The 22,048-nt window shown below is 37.2% G+C and overlaps 1 protein-coding gene and 1 long non-coding RNA gene across 2 annotated transcripts in view; one reads left to right on the forward strand and one right to left on the reverse strand.

Moving 5' to 3' along the window:
• Positions 1-22,048, reverse strand: part of LOC128660995 (uncharacterized) — a 97,911-nt gene that overhangs the window by 18,771 nt on the left and 57,092 nt on the right. The gene's annotated exons all lie outside the window — the stretch shown is intronic.
• The window catches only part of KCNB2 (potassium voltage-gated channel subfamily B member 2), a 488,521-nt gene continuing 473,414 nt past the window's right edge, over positions 6,942-22,048 (forward strand). Inside the window, exon 1 of the mRNA XM_053715124.1 lies at positions 6,942-7,939. The gene's annotated coding sequence lies outside the window, so the exon portion shown is untranslated. The remainder of the gene's footprint in view (positions 7,940-22,048) is intronic.

The raw sequence follows: 22,048 nt of genomic DNA on the forward strand, positions 1-22,048 counted from the left end.
CTTAGGTTAGGTTTTATTTTACAGGTACTTTTGTATTTATTTTAGCTAGGTAGTTATTAAATAGTTAATAACTATTTAATAACTATTCTACCTAGTTAAAATAAATACAAACTTGCCTGTAAAATAAAAATAAACCCTAAGCTAGCTACAAGGTAACTATTAGTTATATTGTAGCTAGCATAGGGTTTAATTTACAGGTAAGTATTTAGTTTTAAATAGGAATAATTTAGGTAATAATATATTTTTTATTTAGATTTATTTAAATTATATTTAAATTAGGGGGTGTTAGGGTTAGACTTAGGTTTAGGGGTTAATACATTTAATATAGTGGCGACGACGTTGGGGGTGGCAGATTAGGGGGTTAATAAATGTAGGTAGGTGGCGGCGATGTTACGGACAGCAGATTAGGGGTTAATAATATTTAACTAATGTTTGCGAGGCGGGGTGCGGCGGTTTAGTGGATAATATGTTTATTATAGTGACGGCGATGTCCGGAGCGGCAGATTAGGGGTTAATAAGTGTAGGTAGGTTGTGGCGACATTGGGGGTGGCAGATTAGGGGTTAATAAATATAATTTAGGTGTTGGCAATGTGGGGGGCAGCAGATTAGGGGTTCATAAGTAAAATGTAGGTGGCGGCGGTGTCCGGAGCGTCAGATTAGGGGTTAATAAATATAATGCAGGTGTTGGCGATGTCGGGGCGGCAGATTAGGGGTTAATAAGTGTAAGATTAGGGGTGTTTAGACTCGGGGTTCATGTTAGGGTGTTAGATGTAAACATAAATTTTATTTCCCCATAGGAATCAATAGGGCTGCGTTACTGAGTTTTACGTTGCTTTATTGCAGGTGTTAGACTTTTTTTCAGCCGGCTCTCCCGTTGATTCCTATGGGGAAATCGTGCACAAGCACATACGACCAGCTCACCGCTGACTTAAGCAGCGCTGGTATTGGAGTGAGATATGGAGCAAAATTTTGCTCTATGCTCACTTTTTGTCTTTTAACACCGGGTTTGTAAAAACTCGTAATACCAGCGCTGCATGTAAGTGAGTGGTGAGAAAAAACTGCTCGTTAGCACCGCATAGCCTCTAACGTAAAACTCGTAATCTAGCCGTCGCCGAATGGTTGCCATATAAAGTGCTGTGGGTAGTACTGATAGGTGTAATGCTTTTTCACTGTTTATTCCTATTTTTCTGTTTTTTAAATCCCACCTTTCACTCTTTTTACTTTTCTCAGTGTCCTTGGTAGAGCAAAGGACATGCAAACATTGAGGGTTCTATTTTAAAGGGACACTGTACCCAATTTTTGTCTTTCATGATTCAGATAGAGCATGACATTTTAAGCAACTTTCTAATTTACTCCTATTATCAAATTTTCTTCATTCTCTTGGTATCTTTATTTGAAATGCAAGAATGTAAGTTTAGATGCCGGCCCATTTTTGCAGCCTGGGTTGTTCTTGCTGATTGGTGTATAAATTCATCCACCAATTAAAAAGTGCTGTCCAGAGCTATGAACCAAACAAAGCTTAGATGCCTTCTATTTCAAATAAAGATAGCAAGAGAACGAAACAAAATTGATAATAGGAGTAAATTAGAAAGTTGCTTAAAATTCCATGCTCTTTCTAAATCACAAAAGAAAAATGTGGGTTCAGTCTTCCTTTAAATATATGGCTTAACTTCCGTGAGAAACGCTAGAGCTACAAATAATGATTGAGGATTCCTAATACTATCTTAGAGCAGCCACTTACTTTCACAAACTCTTGTTGAGAGCTTATAAGTTACATAGCTATACAAAGCTACTGTATATGCAGTCTACCTGTGTTTGTTGTAACTTATGCACAATAGGTGCCAGTTATATCATGAATGATGTCACTAGCACTTAGCATAGTTGTGGGACAGTGAATGCACCTGCATTGCACCTATGGTCATATTCTCACTTTATCCTGCTCGCTGGTACCCAACACCTTCTCCAGTCAAAAAACTCTCATAACGAGAGGTTCAAGTAGTTAGCAAGGAACTCCGTAATTAAATAAATCCCAGAACCCTTGTTAGTCTCTTATCACTAGACAAGGCACCTGAGGTTTGATGGTTAAAATAAACGTGAGATTGTATAACATAATTTCTCATAAAACTTGCAAGGGACTATACTAACAGATTAGACTGTGAGCACATCCCATGACATGGGCAGTACCCTCAGAAAAAAAATGGTTGCATGAACCATGAACCAAGAACACTGTTAAATTAAACTGGGTGAACATCGACTGAGATTGAGCAGCAAATACAAACAAGGAAATACAAAAATGTTAGCTGACTCACACTCAAGGGCAATTACAAGTAAAGTAGAGAGTTTATTTATAGTTATTGGCCAAGAAATGATAAACCTAAATTCACCACAATGGCACTTCCAGTATTTGGCTCCTATCCTTAGCCAACCCTGCAAGTTTCTAATTATGGCCTAGTTTCCATTGCTGTGGTAAACTGTGCAACAAGTATCTCCAATAAAGTCTTTAAAGATATTTTATGTTACCACAAGTGTACACAACGTGCAACAGCAATAGCAAACAGGCCTATGTCTGCACAGCGCATCTGTGAAAATATCCTACTTAAAGGGATACTAAACCCAATTTTTTCCTTTCACGATTCAGACAGAGCATGCTATTTTAAGCAACTTTCTAATTTACTCCTATTATCAATTTTCCTTCATTCTTTTACTATCTTTATTTGAAAAGCAGGAATCTAAGTTTAGGAGCCGGCCTATTTTAATTTCAGCACCTGGGTTGTGCTTGCTGATTGGTGTCTAAATTTAGCCACCAACCTGCAAGCGCTATCCAGGGTGCTGAACCAAAAATGGGCTGCCTCCTTGGCTTAAATTCCTGCTTTTTCAAATAAAGATACCAAGAGAATGAAGGAAAATTTATAATAGGAGTAAATTAGAAAGTTTCTTAAAACGGCATGCTCTATCTGAATCATGAAAGAAAAAAAATTAGGTTTAGTATCCCTTTTAAAAAAAAAAAAGAAAAACATGTTATTGAAATTACCTGGGCAGCACTCTCAGAATAATCTAAATACACTCCCCATGAAAATTCTCCTCATATTATGACCAGTATCCTCATCACAGAAAACAATCTACCAACAACATAAAAGTCTCAGCAGCACTCACTGACCATTTTACAGATGTTAATGCTATATCTGTAATATTTCAGGTTCAAATACTCCTTCAGACAAACATAGAGGGTAAACTTATAAATACTCCTATCACCAGCCCAGCACTCCTGACCAACCTGCATAAAAACAGCATTCTACAACAGCTTAACGCTCCCACACATGTCCAGCTTTAATGGAGATCCAGTAAACAAATAAACATATTTTAGTTTGTATGTTTAGAATAGAAGGTACACATATTCACTAGTGATAGAGGCACCAAGGGCCCGATCCGATATGCAGCGTCGCCCGCAAAAGCCGGCCACGCCGAATTTTGCGTGGGTTTGGTATCCTATATACAGCGTAACCTAGAAGTTACGCTCGTATATTTCTGCCTTCGCTCGTAGTTTTTTGGGCCATAGGCAGGTATACCAAACCCGCGCAGTTTGGTATCCAATATACAGCGTAAGGACTTACGTGGCGAAAATGGAGAAATCTTACTCCATTTTCACCTGGCCACAAAATGCAGCTGTAATAAGCCTTACGCTGTCTATTGGAGCCCTGTAACTCCCTAAACTGGCTGCTAAATAAAACCTAACACCTAACGCATGCGCAATGTCTATCTACCTGTCAACCGCGATCCCCCGCCGCAATTCCTAATAAAGTATTTAACCCCTAAACCGCCGCTCCCGGACCCCGCCGCCACCTACATTAAAAGTATAACCCCCTAATGTGATCCCCCTACACCGTCGCCAGCTACATTACCTACCCCCTTATGTGAGCACCTTACACCGCCGCCATCTACCTTACCTACCTCCTAAAGTGAGCCCCTACCCCGCCGCCATCTACCTTACCTACCCCCTAAAGTGAGCCCCTACCCCGCCGCCATCTACCTTACCTACCCCCTAAAGTGAGCCCCTACCCCGTCGCCATCTACCTTACCTACCCCCTAAAGTGAGCTCCTACCCCGCCGCCATCTATTTTAAAAATATTAACCCCTAATTTAATCCCCCTACACCGCCGCCACCTATATTAAACACATTAACCCCTAATCTAATCCCCCTACACCGCCGCCAGCTATATTAACTATATTAACCCTAATTATATTAGGGTTAATATAGTTAATATAGTTATTATATTATATATATTAACTATATTAACCCTAATTATATTAGGATTAATATAGTTAATATCGTTATATATTAATATATATATATTAAGTATAATAACCCTATCTAACTCTAACATCCCTAACGAAATTCTTATTAAAATAAATCTAATTAATATTAATATTATTAATTAAAATATTCCTATTTAAATCTAAATACTTACCTATAAAATAAACCCAAAGATAGCTACAATGTAATTAATAATTACATTGTAGCTATTTTAGGGTTTATATTTATTTTACAGGTAACTTGGTATTTATTTTAACTAGGTACAATAGCTATTAAATAGTTAATAACTATTTAATAGCTACCTAGTTACTAGTTTACTTTGTGACAAAGCCCCGCCAAAAGCCCTTTTAAGGGCTGGTAAAAGAGCTGAATTCTTTGGGGCATGCCCCGCAAAAAGCCCTTTTAAGGGCTGGCAATAGAGCTGTTTACTTTGGGGTAATGCCACGCAAAAAGCCCTTTTCAGGGCTATTTGTAGGGTTAGGCTTAGGTTTAGTGGTAGGGATAGTTTAGTATTTTAGGGGTTAAATAATTTAATATAGCTGGCGGCGGGGTAGGGGGATTAGATTAGGGGTTAATTAATTTAATATAGGTGGCGGCGGTGTAGGGGGATTAAATTAGCGGTTAATAATTTTAAAATAGATGGCGGCGGGGTAGGAGCTCACTTTAGGGGGTAGGTAAGGTAGATGGCAGCAGTGTAAGGGGCTCACTTTAGGGGGTAGGTAAGGTAGATGGCGGCGGGGTAGGGGCTCACTTTAGGGGGTAGGTAAGGTAGATGGCGGCGGGGTAGGGGTTCACATTAGGGGGTTATAGATTTAATATAGCTGGCGGCGGGGTCCGGGAGCGGCAGTTTAGTGGTTAATAACTTTATTAGGTGGCGGCGGGGTCCGGGAGCGGCGGTTTAGGGGTTAATACATTTTTTATTGTTAGGATAGTGAGGGGGGATAGCGGATAGAGGGGTATACGTGTCGGGCTATGTTTGGGAGGCGTGTTAGACAGTATGGGTGATTTTATAACTTAGTCAGGTTTTGTAGGCGCCGGCAGTTTCTAAAGTGCCGTAAGTCACTGGCGACTCCAGAAATTTGTGCTTACGCAGATTTCTGGACATCGCTGGTTTATCCGACTTACGGCACTTTAGCCTCTGACGGCGCTGTATATTGGATAGCTCAAGTTGCGAGCTGAAACTACGGGCGGCGGGGGTTCCCTCGCTTGCGCCGCAAACTACGATCTATATCGGATTGCGCCCATTGTGTATTTCTTTTATTTGGTCATTATTTCAACTGGACAAGAGACTGGTACTACTGTAATACTGCAATATACACATGCACACACACACATACATGCATTGTAATATGTGTGTGTGTTGTTTTGTTTACTTGTTTTAATTCCTATTCTAAGCATCACCAATTGTGTGGTAACACTTGGGTACACTATAGGCACATTGAGCGCCTCATTTTGGTTTATTTATAGTTTATGCATTAGTATTTTTATATCATACATATTTATGGCTGTTGTATACCCAGTAGGTAGCACTCTTTAAGAGGTATTATGTATATCTCATATTTTCTACTACATTGCCAACAACAACTTCACTTGGCATATAAAACATAATGCATCAAAAACAGTGTCTCTACAAACACCATCCAATATTAATGCACACAGCAGCTACAATAACAAACACATACAAAGGGGGCCTGGATAGTATGCAGCTGATTTATAATGATGGCAAATACAGTAAATACATTGGATGTAATTTCATTAGCCTTAAACCTACTGACATACAGCACAATTTCACTGATAAATGGCCTCTGTCCACAGCACACATGGCTGGAGCTCAGAGGGGTTTCCTAGCAGCCTGGGTACAGTACAGCCTGGGATTCCTATTGCTTCTATTGCATGCAGAGATTACTGTGAAGCAGCTAGCAACCTCACCCACTGTTATCATCAGGCCAGCCTGCTTGTTCACCTATCAATCAATATCATAAACACATTGTGTATTTCAGTCATTTTCCATATTCTCATAGATGTAACCCTCATAATGTAATTATTGTAGCACATATTTATATTGAGCTTTCTATATTTTAGATAATAAAAGATCAGTAAAAATCATATAATTTAATCTTCAATTTCCAGTACGTTGTATACCAAATATATCTACTCTCCTCATTGATTTAAATGTTTAATTAAAAAGTCAAGGTTACACTGTGGTGAAGGTGCCAAAGGGTTAAACGTTTACATTTGTAATATTTAAGCAGTGTGCTGGTGTTTTGTTTGGTAGTATCGTTTTACTGTCCCATTATATGAGGGGGGAAAAGAGTCCTCCTGACAGCTCACAGGAAAAGCATTCTAACGTGTGACCCTCTTTTATTTATAGATGAACAACAGCTATCCGCCATGCCAGCTTCACTAGTATCTATGTGCTATTACTAAGCACTAACCAACACGGACATTTTTCGTCCTACACAGGGGAACCATAACAACCGAGGCAGAGCTGAAAGGTAGAAAAAGGCAAATACATGTTAACCCTTTACGTGTGCTATAGAGAGTGCATGTTCCTATACAGAAGACAATGTTCTCTATTCTATATGTAAAAATGACATTAAGTGCTTACAAAATGACAGTTTTTATTTTTATTTTGTAAAGAACACACCATGTTGGTGAAGTATGTGAACTGTGTGCAGCCTTTTAATGTATTGTAATATCATTTTCAGAATTGTAAGTCAGAAGTTAATGTGTTTTATGCATAGGGCTGAAGGGTTAAAATGAACTTAGGTTGTATAGGTGATTAAAGCTGAACAGGTGACCTGTCTGTCAATACAAACATATTAAACCTGTATAGTACACCCCTTTCTGGCAGTCATGGAGTTAAAAGCTGTGTTGCCATGTTATGCTTGTATTACTTCAGGACAGTGATTGGATACATGAAAACTGCTCTCATAATTATGTTTTAAAGAGTTACATAGCAGAGGGGTTAATAGCTGTTCTCAGAATAGGAATCCCCCAGCCCCCTCCTCCCTCTGCTCCTTCTCCTCGGGATTTCTTGGCTTTGATGAAGAGCACTTGCCGATCTGTTGCTGCTGTCCTTGGTGATGCAGAGCTCAATCCAATTAGCTTTCACCTCTAGAGCCTCTGAGCCAGCTTGTGGGGGATCCAGCCCGGACTATCCCTGGTGAAGGAGAGTTCTGTACTCGTGTGATAGTGGCAGTGGGCTATATTCTATTCCACTTGAAAAGCCTATCACAGAATTTATCTACAAAGTCTCTATAGGTGCATCTGCTGAACTGCCTTCCATTCCACAGTGCACATCCGCAGCACACAGCCGCCCATCTCATTGCATGTAAGGGATGTTGCACACGACATGCAGCTGATCACAAGTACAACCCATCTCTCCTCCATGGCTTTACTGACACTTTATTATTTCAGATACTGTTTGCTGCTTTAGACTTGTTGAACTCTGGATCTGTCTAACATATTGGGATGGAAGAGATGGGACAAAACAAAAACTGGCAGTACAGTGTGAAAACTCTTCTGAACATCATCTAATAGCACCACCCTTGTAGAAAAGATGCACCCAATCTACCTGTGCGTGTCAAGCTTATGTTCATGCAGAACTGGATCATTCTGAACAAGGTAAGGGGATAGGCAAAATATTTCCTGCACATGGACTGAATCATTGCTGCTTAACCTGGTATTAGTTTTAAATGAGGTTGATCAAAACTGCCATATGGCATCAAGTACATGGACTTAAAAGACACTCAAATCTTTATCTGAGATAGTGCAATCATCATTTTGCTGGGATAACAGCATTGCAGCTGGCAAATCTCGTCCTTTAGTTGCTATTACACAATATATTCAAATGTATGTATGTATGTATATATGTATGTATATATATATATATATATATATACACCCCCCTTGTGTGTAGATATATATATATATTTTTTTCTCCTTTGTGTGTATATATATATATTTATATGATTGTGCAAATCATTATTGATCTAAACAGATACTTGTAAAGTATGTAAGTTTAATAGGGTTGCATAAACAGATTTCAGATTATTCTGCTTTTTATTGAAGTTACAACTAATGTTACATATTTTTGTAACTTATCAATAAACTACATTAGTGATGTTGGTGCTATAAGCAAGTTTGTGTATCTTTATTCAGATCCTGTTAAATTACTATGTTAAATTAATAAACATGTGTGATTGTGTGAATATACATGTTTGTCTATTTATCTATCTATCTATCTATCTATCTATCTATCTATCTATCTATCTATACCTTGTATTAATAGGATACATTAATTATGCACAAACATGCTTATGACAATAAAATCACTAGAGTGTATGTTATGAATGTGTTAAGAAATTTGTATTATAAGTTCTATGCCATGATAATTAACTCTTTACAGAAACAGTAACATGATGATCAGCGCAGTGCTGGTTAACTGTTTATATGAATGTCCTTTATAGTTTGTTTGTTTTTTTATTTTATTTTTATTTTAGCACATCATGTAAAACCAGGAAGGAATAGTAAGTACAAATACTGACAGTAATGTATTGACTGTATGTATAAATGTATACTGGGATATATATTCCTTATTGCTTGAGTAATCGTAACAAGTTATGTAACATCCAAGCTGTAAGAATCAGTTTCTTTTGTCGAGTACACAAGTGTATCTGTGGATCTTACTTGTAAATTGTGAGGTTTTTGAGAATATGATGAAGGTGCTAAGTGGCTGGGTGGTTCCTGAACAAATAATCTGTAATGAATATAATATGCTGAAAACACAAGACAGAGCAAGGCTAAAGGAAGGTACTCTCAATCAATATTAATCATATCTGGTGCTAAGGAGACAGTGAGCTAAAACGAAAAGGAAATAAAAAGCATGACCAGCTACATTTTTTATGAATATAAAAAAGTTATAAAACACCAATCCCTTTTCAGTGTAATATATTGTTTTGCAGTGTGTGTGTTTCTGCCTGGCACACAGAGGGTTAAGTTTATGTTACATTTTCCTCCATTCAGAGTCAATAATAACCAGTGACATTATGAAGGCCCAGGATATAGACCAATACAAGTCAAACAAGAATATTTCTTGCCCAGTAAATTGATGCAGTTTATTTTCCCCATATAGGTTGATTTTATAAAGATAAATATTAAATTACTGGGTAGATGTGATAGTATTTTTCAGATACAAACTGGTACCAGTGAATGGTAAAGTCCTATGTATTGTGATGTAATAAGACAGTTAAAGTAGGTGTATATCATATTTTTATTGCACTGGTAGTAATTTAATCTTTAAAGGACATTAAATTAAAAACTTTACTGTTGTGTGTATAGAAGAGCAGCAATTAAACATGTATAATACATGTGTATAGAATTTAAAGTTGCAGAAATTTATATGGAAACAAACAATAAATGCATGTTTGTGTATAACTGATTCTCAAGCATCATTTTCTCACTGGCTGATAAGGACACCTCCCATAGGAGGTTCCCCATGGGAACAAAGAAAATAAACATATTTTAAAACAAACAAAAAACAAAACCTTGAGGTCTATTCCAGTTCATTAAAAGAGCTGTGTGAGACATCTTAACTGGATTTTTCTAAATACCTGGTCATTCTAATGCATTCAAAGTTCATAGACGGAACATACAAATGCAAAAAGAATAGTTTGTTCCAGCGTTTTATTATAGTACTATTGCTTATCTATATCTATGTGTTTAACCCCTGAAAAGGTTTAAAACACAAAGTTAAGGTCGTCTACAGAAGAAAGCTCTATTGGGAGGTAGGTGAACAAATCTGGTGAGCCAGTGACACGTGTATAGCAATCAATTGCCAGCTAGCTTCCACTGGTGCATTGCTGCTCTTAAAAGAATTGTCTAGTCAAAATTAAACGTTCATTATTCAGATATAGGGGTAGATTTATCAATATCTGTCCGACATGATACGCTGTAACGTAACATGTCCGACAGACATCGCTGAATGACGACAGCATACACTGTCGGCATTTATCATTACACAAGCAGTTCACCAATCGGCCGCTAGCAGGGGGTGTCAATCAGCCCAATCGTATAGGATTGGGCGGATTGAAGACCACAACCTCAGAGGCAGCGAACAAGTTATGGAGAAGCGGTCTTTAGACCGCTGCTTCATAACTGCTATTTCCGGCGAGCCTTTCTAATTCACTCTTATTATCCTTTTTTTTTCATTCTCTTGGTCTCTTTATTTGAAAAAGCAAGAATGTAAGCTTAGGAGCCGGCCCATTTTTGGTTCAGTACCTGGGTAGCACTTTTTGATTGGTACCTAAATTTAGCCACCAATCAGCAAGCGCTACCCAGGTGCTGAACCAAAAATGGGCCGGATCCTAAGCTTAGATTCAAATAAAGATACCAAAGAACAAAGAAAAATTGATAATAGGAGTAAATTAGAAAGTTTTTTAAAATGCATGCTCTATCTGAATCATTAAAGTTTAATTTTAACTAGACTTCTTTTAAGACTATCTAGGTATGTTTTTCAACAAAAACAGAAGGAAGCACATTTGGTAATAGAAGCAAATTGAAAAGTCTCTTATATTTGCCTGCTCTGTCTGAATCATGAGCGTTTCATTTTAACTTCCATGTCTCTATAAAGGGGTATTCTAATGGAATAATAAAATGTAGTAATTCATTAGAGCATGTAATTGTTGCTTGCAGACGTCATGTGTTATGGGCCCCACAAAGGTTAAAATATAGGTAAAGTCCTGGCTTGGAGTTACAAGCTTTGTAGGTTCAGAGCAAGGCACAGCCAATCAGCCAATCAGGAAAGGAAGTAGCCCTACCCTGTGTGCTAGGAACAGCAAGGTATGTAGGCCTCAAAGTGGAATATTATCTCAGTGCTTTTGTGGGGGTTAAGCATATCATAAGAGTCAGTAATGCATACATTACATTTTTTCTGTGTTAAACTCATTCAGACATGTTAAACTCACTATTTTTCATGATTAATAAAAATGTAAAAATATAGTAGAAACTTGTGCTTAACGAAAATATGATAAAGAGACTTTTCATTATGACTGGATGTAAGTGTTTTTGAGATAAAAATAATTAATCAGAATATTATTAATATTATTATCGGTTATTTGAAGAGCGCCAACAGATTCTGCAGCGCTAATATTACTCAGAATTTAAAAAAATGTTAATTGGACAAATCACAAATTGATAAGCAATAATACTTCCATTCAAATACATTAGGCTAACATAAGCAAATTTGAATCAATTAGGAGCTGGCCCATTTTAAGTTCAGCACCCTGGATAGTGCTTATTTATTGGTGGCTACATTTAGCCACCAATAAGCAAGCGTAAGCCAGGTTCTGAACCAAAAATGGGCCGGCTTCTAAGCTTTACATTCTTGCTTTTTATATAAAAATAGAGAACAAAGAAAATTGTATAATAGGAGTAAATTAGAAAGATGCTTAAAATTGCATTCTCTATCTGAATCATAAAATAAAAAAATTGGGTTTAGTATCCCTTTAACCAGATGATTGTGTTACATTGTATATGTAATGCAAGTGGCTTAAAGGGACATGAATGTCAACATTTTATGATTTAGACTTTTCAATGTACTTTCATAATTTTTTTTACTTTTGTTCTCTTGGTATCCATCGTTTAAAATTATTCTTAGGTGAACTCAGGAGCAGCAATGAACTACTGGGAGCTAACTTGTGATTGGTGGCTACACACATATGCCTCTTGTCATTGGGTCCCCAGATGTGGTCAGCTAGCTCCCAGTAGTGGGTTGCTCCTCAGAAGCTGACTTTAACTATGTGGGTAACCTCCTTTGCAGGGTTTAAACGCATAGTTATATGCAACCAATAGTTAAATAATAAAATTCTCTTAACACATTAAAGCATTTCTTCTTGCACTTTTATATTTCTTTACTAATACAAATAACAGCTATTCAGATGAATTGGAGTGGTTTAGGAAAGGAATCAAACTCACTAAAGCGTGTGTACAATCATTTTGCACAGAAAAGTCTTATCGCTTGTGATTGGGGCCATTGACTTTAATTTTCCTTTAATCAATTATATCATTAACCCAGAAAGTTAAAGTTCATGTGATCTACTGTTAATTAAAGCAAGGTTCTAAAGCAAAACTTCCATGCTCTAATTGGTTAGTTATAGATAAAATCATTTATGCATGACTGGACTTAATACAGCGTGTTTAACCCTTCCAAAGGAATTACATACATAGGTAGTCTCACTTGAGACAGCATTGCAAACACTGAGGAGAACATGACTAGAGAGCCAATCAGGTGTAGCTGTCACACGTATCCACCAATCAGCATCTGTGTCCTGATCAGCCTATGTGTTTATTCCTTTTGCAAGAGTTAAGCACATAGTAAGCTAGGGTCAGTCATACAAAAAATAACGATTCAGGGCATATAATGTTCACAATAGTATGTTCCTATGTGCCATAACTAGGGCTATGCACCTTCACTACCATGAATTATGGTGCCTTTGTAAGCTTCCAGAAGCACTGTTTTTAGGGCTTTCCTCGAATGAAGGACGTATATTTTACTCTGTGTATGATTATAAACAGGCAATGATTGTAATCTATTCTATTTCACATCATTGTCCCTATGGTCACAGTTTCTGTGTGCACTCATTTTCATGTTTATAAGTGATACACAGATTCATGCTCTATAAAATACTACTTTTTGTATAGATTTATAGATCTATATATATATAGATTTATAGATTTATTTTATTGTATAGTTTTAAAAATATTATGTATACTATACATGTGTGTATGAAGAGTTCCATGAGCTGGGTAGTGGATGCAGTAACTGTTTTTGTTAAGTTTTATTACACTTTCTAATGGAAATATACAAATATAAAACTCATCTCTTGTGCCTCTTGCAAGCTATGGGGTAGATTATAGCCCTTTAGAATAACTAATCAAATCATTTATCTACACAAATTCCCTTACATTGTAATGGTAATTTTCTGTTGAAAACCATTAGATGTGTTTTCTAAAGGATTGTGATGGAGCCCTATGTGTTTAACTCTGCACTTAGGGGTTGCAGTACATTGCACATCATGAACCATACACAGCAGTCAAACAATTAAGAAGAGCATGTTGCAGGTCCAAGGCAGGGCTTTAGATATGTGCTTAACCCTTTTGGTATAAAATAGTATGATCATATGAAAAAGAGCTTTTTATGATATACTAAGCATATACCTTTTTATTATCAGCTCACTTTCACTAAAAGGGACCAAGAATTTATACAATATCTGCATTTAAAATACTGCAGCCCTGTCAAATATTGAAAACTAAACGCACCTGTGTTCTACTCCTTAATTCTGTACTGGAATATTGAAGCCTATGGGGCATATTTATCAACCTCCATATGGAGCTTGATGCCCTGTGTTTCCGGCGAGTCTTCAGGCTCGCTGGAAACAGAAGTTATGGAGCAGCGGTCTAAAAACCGCTGCTCCATAACTTGTCCGCCTGCTCTGAGGCGGCGGACAGACATCAACCTGATCGAATACGATCGGGTTGATTGACAACCCCTGCTAAATCTGCAGGGGACGGCATTGCACCAGCACTTCACAAGAACTGCTGGTGCAAGGATAAATGCTGACAGCGTTATGCTGTCGGCATTTATCGATATCTAGCGATGTGCAGCGGACATGATACGCTACTTCATATCATGTCCGCTCGCACATTCATACATATGCCCCTATGGGTTAGGTGGTATAGCATCTGATTGGCTGTACATTGCACACTTAAACATAAATAAAAAGTAATAAGTAAATGTTTTAAATGGATTGCAGATATTTTGTACATTAAAGGTTGGTGTTGTGTTTGGTTGGGGTTTACTTAATCAAATTTCATTTTCCCATGTTATTCTTTGTTGAAGAGATACGTAGGTAGGCACATGGCAGGAAATAGTGCTGCCATGTAATGCCCTTGCATATGGATAACATTCCAGGAAAACTGCTGCGATATAGTGCTCCAGACTCATGGACGCTCCTGAGCGTATGTCCGTGCTTTTCAGCAAAAGGTACCAAGAGAACAAAGAACATTTTATAAAAGAAGAAAGTTGGTTCAAACTGCAGGTTCTATATACCTTTATATATACTTTTAACCAAGATTCACTGTATAATTAGAGTTTATTTGCTCATCTTGAAGCAGTAAAGGGCCATTATATTTAAAATAAATGACATGTTTCAGTGTGTCACTTTAAAATTAACAACTCTGTACCATTGCAAACAAGATAAACACATAGCTAAAGGGCTTTTATAGTCAACAAATTGCATGCTCTGATTCACTTCTCATTGGGTCAGCAGCATTTTCTGTTTGGGACCAGCAGTGCTCTGGTAGTCCCAAACAATACTTCTACTATGTATTTAACCCCTTTGCACTGGTTAAACCCAAACAAGTGCATGGTTGCTAGCCTTAAAATTACATGCTCTATTCTAACAAATTACAGCATGTATTTTTTTCTATTTTAACAGCCCTTTAATGTACCCTTCTGGAGCTGCAGAGCTGGCCCTGAGCAGAATCTGCCACTGACCCAATCTGCAGTGTTATTCAGATGACCCAGCAGTGCAATTAGCACTGCTGATGGGCTTGGGACCAGCAGTGCTCTGCAGCTACTGAGGGGTTACTTTATTTGTTTAACCCCTTTGAGGGAGTTAAACATATAGCATTATAGGGTCACTAGTTGTATGCTCTAATGAATTAGAGAATATAAATATATATATATGTATAGGATTGTATGCTTACATTTTATTCTAGGAGCTATTATGGATCAGTTAGACAGCTACCCCCTAAGCTGTAGTTTCTTGGGGAGTGTTTTTGGAGTGAGTGGTCTGGCCCACAATAAGGCTGCTCCCTTTTCCTCCCTTCTAAGCCCTTTCATGAGCACACCTGGAGTTAATATAGCAGTGCCATTGGTAGCCATGGGATTGGGAACATAACCGTCTGGTTAAAGAATAAGTACAAAAAATGGAGCTATGGGAGGCCAGTGGAGAAATAAAGCAAGTTTTAAAGATATTTGTATTACATGACATGAATATTTAAAGTATGACATATGCACATCATATAACAGGGAAATACTGCAAATTAATATGTAATAAATTCCATTATTTTTACTCTCCCTTTAACCATTCCAATTACATTTTAACCAGAATAGGTCAGCCTGTGTATCAGTGTCTATCCTGATACAAAATACATTTTATGATGCATTCTATCATGGCAGAACTACATATGTCATGTGATATTCTTGTGGGATAACCTTGCAGTAAAGTTAGAAATATTTTTTATAAGGCAGCTGTATCTTGAACAATGTCCTTAGTGACGTAAATTAAATTTGACATCATTTTGACACCCTTTTAAATAGAATAAAGAGAAGGGCTAAAATAATAAATTTAGGTATATTGGAAAACTTGCTTTCAGATGGTTTGATCTACCTAAATATTTGATGCATTACTTTTAAGATTTGATCATCTTTAACTATACTTAAATTTGCTAATTTGGTAGGGGGTACAAACAAAAGAGTCCAAAATAGCCAGCATGAAACGCAAAATATATAGGAATACAGTTTTAAAAAAGGAAGGTTAACACCTATAAACAGAGAAAAGGAATGATGGCCTGACTGGTTTCGGTCAACAGACCATAATCATAATCATAATCATAATCTTTTTATTTCCTATTTTTAAGGGAACATCCCTGTTTCAAATGAAGGGTCTCCTGCACCTATATTTTGAAAGCAGGGAATATTATAGAACTTCTCCCACCCCAAGCTATTTCTCAAAAAAATCTGTTATGTGATGGATATTACAATAGTAATCTCATGAGAGCCCTCTAGGCTTGTTATCACACACATGCTATAGGGGACAGCACCGTTTGATATAGTGAGAGTTTTTATTGGGGAACAAAAATCTTGGTGACTGGCTTTTAAATGGAAACTACCTGCTACTTGGGACATAAAACGTGACTATTCTTAATCATAGCAGTGAGTTACTCAGATTGTATCCTCATGCATAAGTTTATCACTTGCACACATGTTCATAATACTATATGATACCACTTTGGTGTAAAAATAAATAATATGAACTATTGTTCTTCATCATGGAGCAATGGGCAGTATATATATATATATATATATATATACACATACATATATACACATACATATATACAAATATATATATATATATATATATATATATACATACATACATATACATTCATACATAAATATGTACACACATACATATACATACATATACAGCCATTTAGGATACTAGTTCCAGGACTTGCAAGGGAGTCATGTTATTTTCTTATTCAGTTTAAGGAAGTTTACTATGAAATCTCATGAGATTTCAATACAATCTCATGAGATCACAGCATGACCTCAGCACTGCTGATGCTGATTGATGTTTTTTTTTCCAACTAATAACTTATACTTTTTTCCCAAGTATAACTGTTCACATATTCACAGAGCACTTACTCTGGCAAACAGGAAATTGTGAGATAAAATATCTTCTCTTTTTACATAGAGATGTTCAGGTAATATTTTCATGTCAGCTTTTTACAGTTATTCAATATAGCATATGAGTATTATGCCCCTTTAACCAAATTTCAGCAGAAAAGATAAGACACTGCAAATTATTAAGAAATATGTGGCAAAGTTATGCCTGTGAAGTCTGCCATTTTTCTTTCATGATTCAGAAAGAGTATGTGGTTTTACACAACTTTCCAATTTACTTCTATTATGAAATTTGTTTTGTATTCTTGGTAATCTTTGTTTGAAAGGATACCTGGGTAGGCTATTGGCTCACCCAATATTCAGGTAGCTCCAAGTAGTGCATTGCTGCTTCTCCAACAAAGGATACCAAGAGAATGATGCAAATATGTTAATAGAAGTAAATTGGAAAATTGTTTACATTTTTATTCTCTGCCTGAATCTTGAAAGAATATTTTTTGGTTTCATCATGCACCTTTAAGTTGTTGGAATTTTCCCTATCAGTACAGTGAGAAAAGGCACACATAGGTTTGCAACATGTATTGCCCACTTGTTGTTTTTTCACACAAAATATACTAACATTTTATTGCTGTGTCTTTCAATGGATAATAGAAAGTTTTACATTTTTAAACAGACTGTTCACATGGAAAGCTGTCTTTTTTCACATTTAATCTACGTAATGTTATAGTTATATAATTCAATATTAGGTTTCTAACATAAATAATTTGAATACGGAAAGCAATGGTCCATTAGAATTAGAACCTGACAACAGAACTATTGGACCCGTTCCCTGCAATGTGTGTGGTAGATTTATAAACAGAGGGCAAGTGGCATTTATTTAACATTTGGCTCAGTGTGCAGACTTCTGGCACCAGTGTAATATTCCCTGGAATTCTTAGATTCATTTTCTTACTATAGTGTCATCATTATGACGAATTGCTATTGCGCAATATATTAAGCAGGACATACAAGATCATTAGTAATGCACAGCACTCATCTTCTTGTGCATATGGCCCGCTGTGCATATGCAGTCACGTTCTCAAGCTTTCTCTTCTCATGCTTGTTTATGTGCCTGTGACATCATCAATGTGATAACATTTCTAGAAACAAAATTGCAAACAAAAGCAGATTGTGGAAATGCTATGGATTTCAAATTTATTTTTTGATTCCTTTAAAGGCACATTAAAGGAACATGAAACCCAAAATCTTTATTTCAAGTTTCAGATAGTGAATACAATTTTAAACAACTTTTCAATGTACTTCTAATATGAAATTTGCTTAATTTCCGTGGTATCCTTTATTGAAGGAGCAGCAATGCACTACTAGGAGTTAGCTGACCACATCTGTAAGCCAATGACAACAGGCATATATGTGCAACCACCAATCACCAGCTTGCCTCCAGCTGCTGAGCTTACCTTGGCATTCTTTTCAACACAGGATAACAAAAGAACAAAGCAAATTAGGTAATAGATGTAAATTGTAAAGATGTTTAAAATAGTTTTCTCTATTAGAATCATGAAATACAAATTGTGGGTTTCATGTTCAGTCAGAATTTCATAATTCAGATACATGCAAGTTTAAACAAATTTCCATTTCAATTCTATTATCTAATTTGCTTCTTTCTCTTAGTATGTGTTGTTGAAAGGTTGACTTGATAGGTCCAAGAGCAACAATACACTACTGAGAACTAGCTGCTGATTGGTGGCTGCATGTGTATGCCTCTTGTCATTGGCTCAACCAATGTGTTCTGCTAGCTCCCAGTAATAAATTACTGCTTCTTAGACAAAGGATACTAAGAGAACAAAGCAAATTTGACGATAGAAGTAAAAAATGGTGGCTTCTCGTGCTTAAAGTATTTTTCTATACATACATTATATCCGCAGTTAAGAAGTACTAGATTGCAAGAGACTTTTGTTTTTAGAACTATTTAAAACTGAACATTAAGTAACAATTTGCAAAACGACATGCACACTCCTAAGTATTTATCATATTCCCTTAAAGGGATATGAAACTCAGCAATTTACATTTGTGATTCAGGCAGAGCATGCAATTTGAAAAAAGTTTCCAATTTAATACGATTATCAAAGATGCTTTGTTAATATGATTTTCTGCATTGAAGCGATACCTAGGTAGACATCTGTAGCACTATATGGCAGGAAATAGGTCTGCCATCTAGTCCTCTTGCAAATGGATAACATTCTTGCAAACCTGCAGCCATATAGTGCTCCAGAAATGGGCCAGTTCCTAAGCATACGTCAATGCTTTTCAACAAAGGATACCAAGAAAACAAAGAAAATGTGATAATTAAAGTAAATTAGAAACTTGTTTAAAATCGCATGCTCTGTTTGAATCATTGCGCTGAGCAACTCTAGTATGCAGCTATTTTTGCAGCAATTTGAAGGACATAGGTTATAGAATTTGCTTTTTCGCCCCCTTAACCCCTTAAGGACCAAGGCCATTTTTCAATTTCTTTCCCTTAAAGTGAAGGTCAATTTTTGGGTTTCATAATACATCATTTTGAAGCTTATAGTATAAACACTTTAGTCCCTCACTTTATATCTCTTAATAACGAATCCTTTGCAAATAAACAGTTATTATAATGTACCTCCGTTATCGCTCTAATCTCCGCCCATACAGCACTTCCTTATTCAGCTGTTATGATGTTGCATTCTTTCTTTCAAGCGGACTACGCTCGTGCACCCGTGTGTTGTTTCTAAATGCGCATGCATAGCCACATCTAAACAGCGCATGCGTTTCATTTACGGTGTACCTTTGTATGCAATACAACAAATTTGTGGGTTAGATGAGCAGCGTCTTCATTTTTACCTGTTCTTAGAGATCGCTGCTAGTTTGCTAGTATGCGGGAGACCGATGCTGCCGATTCAATGTATCAAAAAATATGACAGCGGAGAACGCATGCGCGTAACATGAACGAGCATGCAGATGATGACGCGCTGTTTAATTACACGCATGCGCATATTGTTTCAATGACGAAACAGAAAAGGGGCTGGACGCCACGGGGGTAAACCAAACATTGGAGAGAAAAACTGTCAATCAATAAAGGCACTGTGACGGGCGGATTGTAATGCTGAAACGGAGCGCATTCAGATCGTAAAAAATAAAACTTTTTATTGCATTTTTCTATGATTTGATGAATGAACCTCATACTAATTATAGCGAACTTATTGAAAAATGATAACCACAACCCCGGACTTGACCTTCACTTTAATGACAAGGGCTATTTTTACATTTCTGCGGTGTTTAGCTGTAATTTCCCTCTTACTCATTTACTGTACCCACACATATTATATACCATTTTTCTCCCCATTAAATGGACTTTCTAAAGATAACATTATTTTCATCATATCTTATAATTTATTATTAAAAATATTATAAAATATGAGGAAAAAAACACACTTTTTCCAACTTTGACCCCCAAAATTTGTTACACATCTACGACCACCAAAAAACACCCATGCTAAATAGTTCTAAATTTTGTCCTGAGTTTAGAAATACCCAATGTTTTCATGTTTTTTGCTTTTTTTGCAAGTTATAGGGAAATAAATATAAGTAGCACTTTGCTATTTCCAAACCACTTTTTTTCAAAATGAGCGCTAGTTACATTGGAATCCTGATATCTGTCAGGAATACCTGAAGATCCCTTGACATGTATATATTTTTTTTAGAAGACATCCCAAAGTATTGATCTAGACCCATTTTGGTATATTTCATGCCACCGTTTCACCGCCAAATGCGATCAAATAAAAAAAATTGTTCACTTTTTCACAAACTTTAGGTTTCTCACAGAAATTATTTACAAACAACTTATGCAATTATGGCATAAATGGTTGTAAATGCTTCTCTGGGATCCCCTTTGTTCATAAATAGCAGACTTATATGGCTTTGGCGTTGCTTTTTGGCAATTAAAAGGCTGCTAAATGCCACTGCGCACCACACGTGTTTTATGCCCAGCAGTGAAGGGGTTAATTAGGGAGCATGTAGGGAGCTTGTAGAGTTAATTTTAGCTTAAGTGTAGTGTAGTAGACAACCCAAAGTATTGATCTAGGCCCATTTTGGTATATTTAATGCCACCATTTCACCGCCAAATGCGATCAAATAAATTAAAAAAAAACTTAAATTTTTTCGCAATTTTAGGTTTCTCACTGAAATTATTTACAAACAGCTTGTGCAATTATGGCACAAATGGTTGTAAATGCTTCTCTGGGATCCTCTTTGTTCAGAAATAGCAGACATATATGACTTTGGCGTTGCTTTCTGGTAATTAGAAGGCCATTAAATGCTGCTGTGCATCACACTTGTATTATGGCTAGCAGTGAAGGGGTTAATTAGGTAGTTTGTAGGGAGCTTGCAGGGTTAATTTTAGCTTTAGTGTAGAGATCAGCCTCCCACCTGACACATCAGACCCCCTGATCCCTCCCAAACAGCTCCCTTCCCTCCCCCACCCCACAATTGTCCCCGCCATCTTAAGTACTGGCAGAAAATCTGCCAGTACTAAAATAAAAGGTTTTTAAAAAATATATATATTTTTTTAGCATATTTACATATGCTGTGGTGTAGCATCCCCCGTTAGCCCCCAACCTCCCTGATCCTCCCCAAAACAGCTCTCTAACCCTCCCCATCTGCCTTATTGGGGGCCATCTTGGGTACTGGCAGCTGTCTGCCAGTACCCAGTTTGCAAAAAAAAGTAGTTTTTTTTGTTTTTGGTTTTTTTTTTTCTGTAGTGTAGCTTCCCCCCCCCCCCCCGACCAACCCCCACCACCTACCTGATCTTTTTTTTTTAATTTGTATTCCTTTTTTAAAAAAATTTGACACCAACTTTTTCTGTATTGTAGCGGTTCCCACCCACTCCCTCCCCGTGCACGCGCCCTCCCCCGCCCTCCCGTGCACGCGTGCGCGACCCCGGATATCCCCGCCCATGATCCCGCCCCCCTCCACATCACTGATCGTCATCGATGGCCGCCACCCGCCTCCCACACAGGCTCCCACCCACCAACGATACCAGCCATCGATGTCCGGTGCAGAGAGGGCCACAGAGTGGCTCTCTCTGCATCGGATGGCCAAGGGGTGTTATTGCAGGATGCCTCGATATGGAGGCATCACTGCAATAACCGGAAAGCGTCTGGAAGCGAGCAGGATCGCTTCCAGCCGCTTTAAACCCCTAATGTCGTACAGGGTACGTCGCTGGTCTTTTAAGACCAGGT

This window comes from Bombina bombina, chromosome 5 (assembly GCF_027579735.1).
Source record: "Bombina bombina isolate aBomBom1 chromosome 5, aBomBom1.pri, whole genome shotgun sequence".
Classification (NCBI taxonomy): Eukaryota; Metazoa; Chordata; class Amphibia; order Anura; family Bombinatoridae; genus Bombina; species Bombina bombina.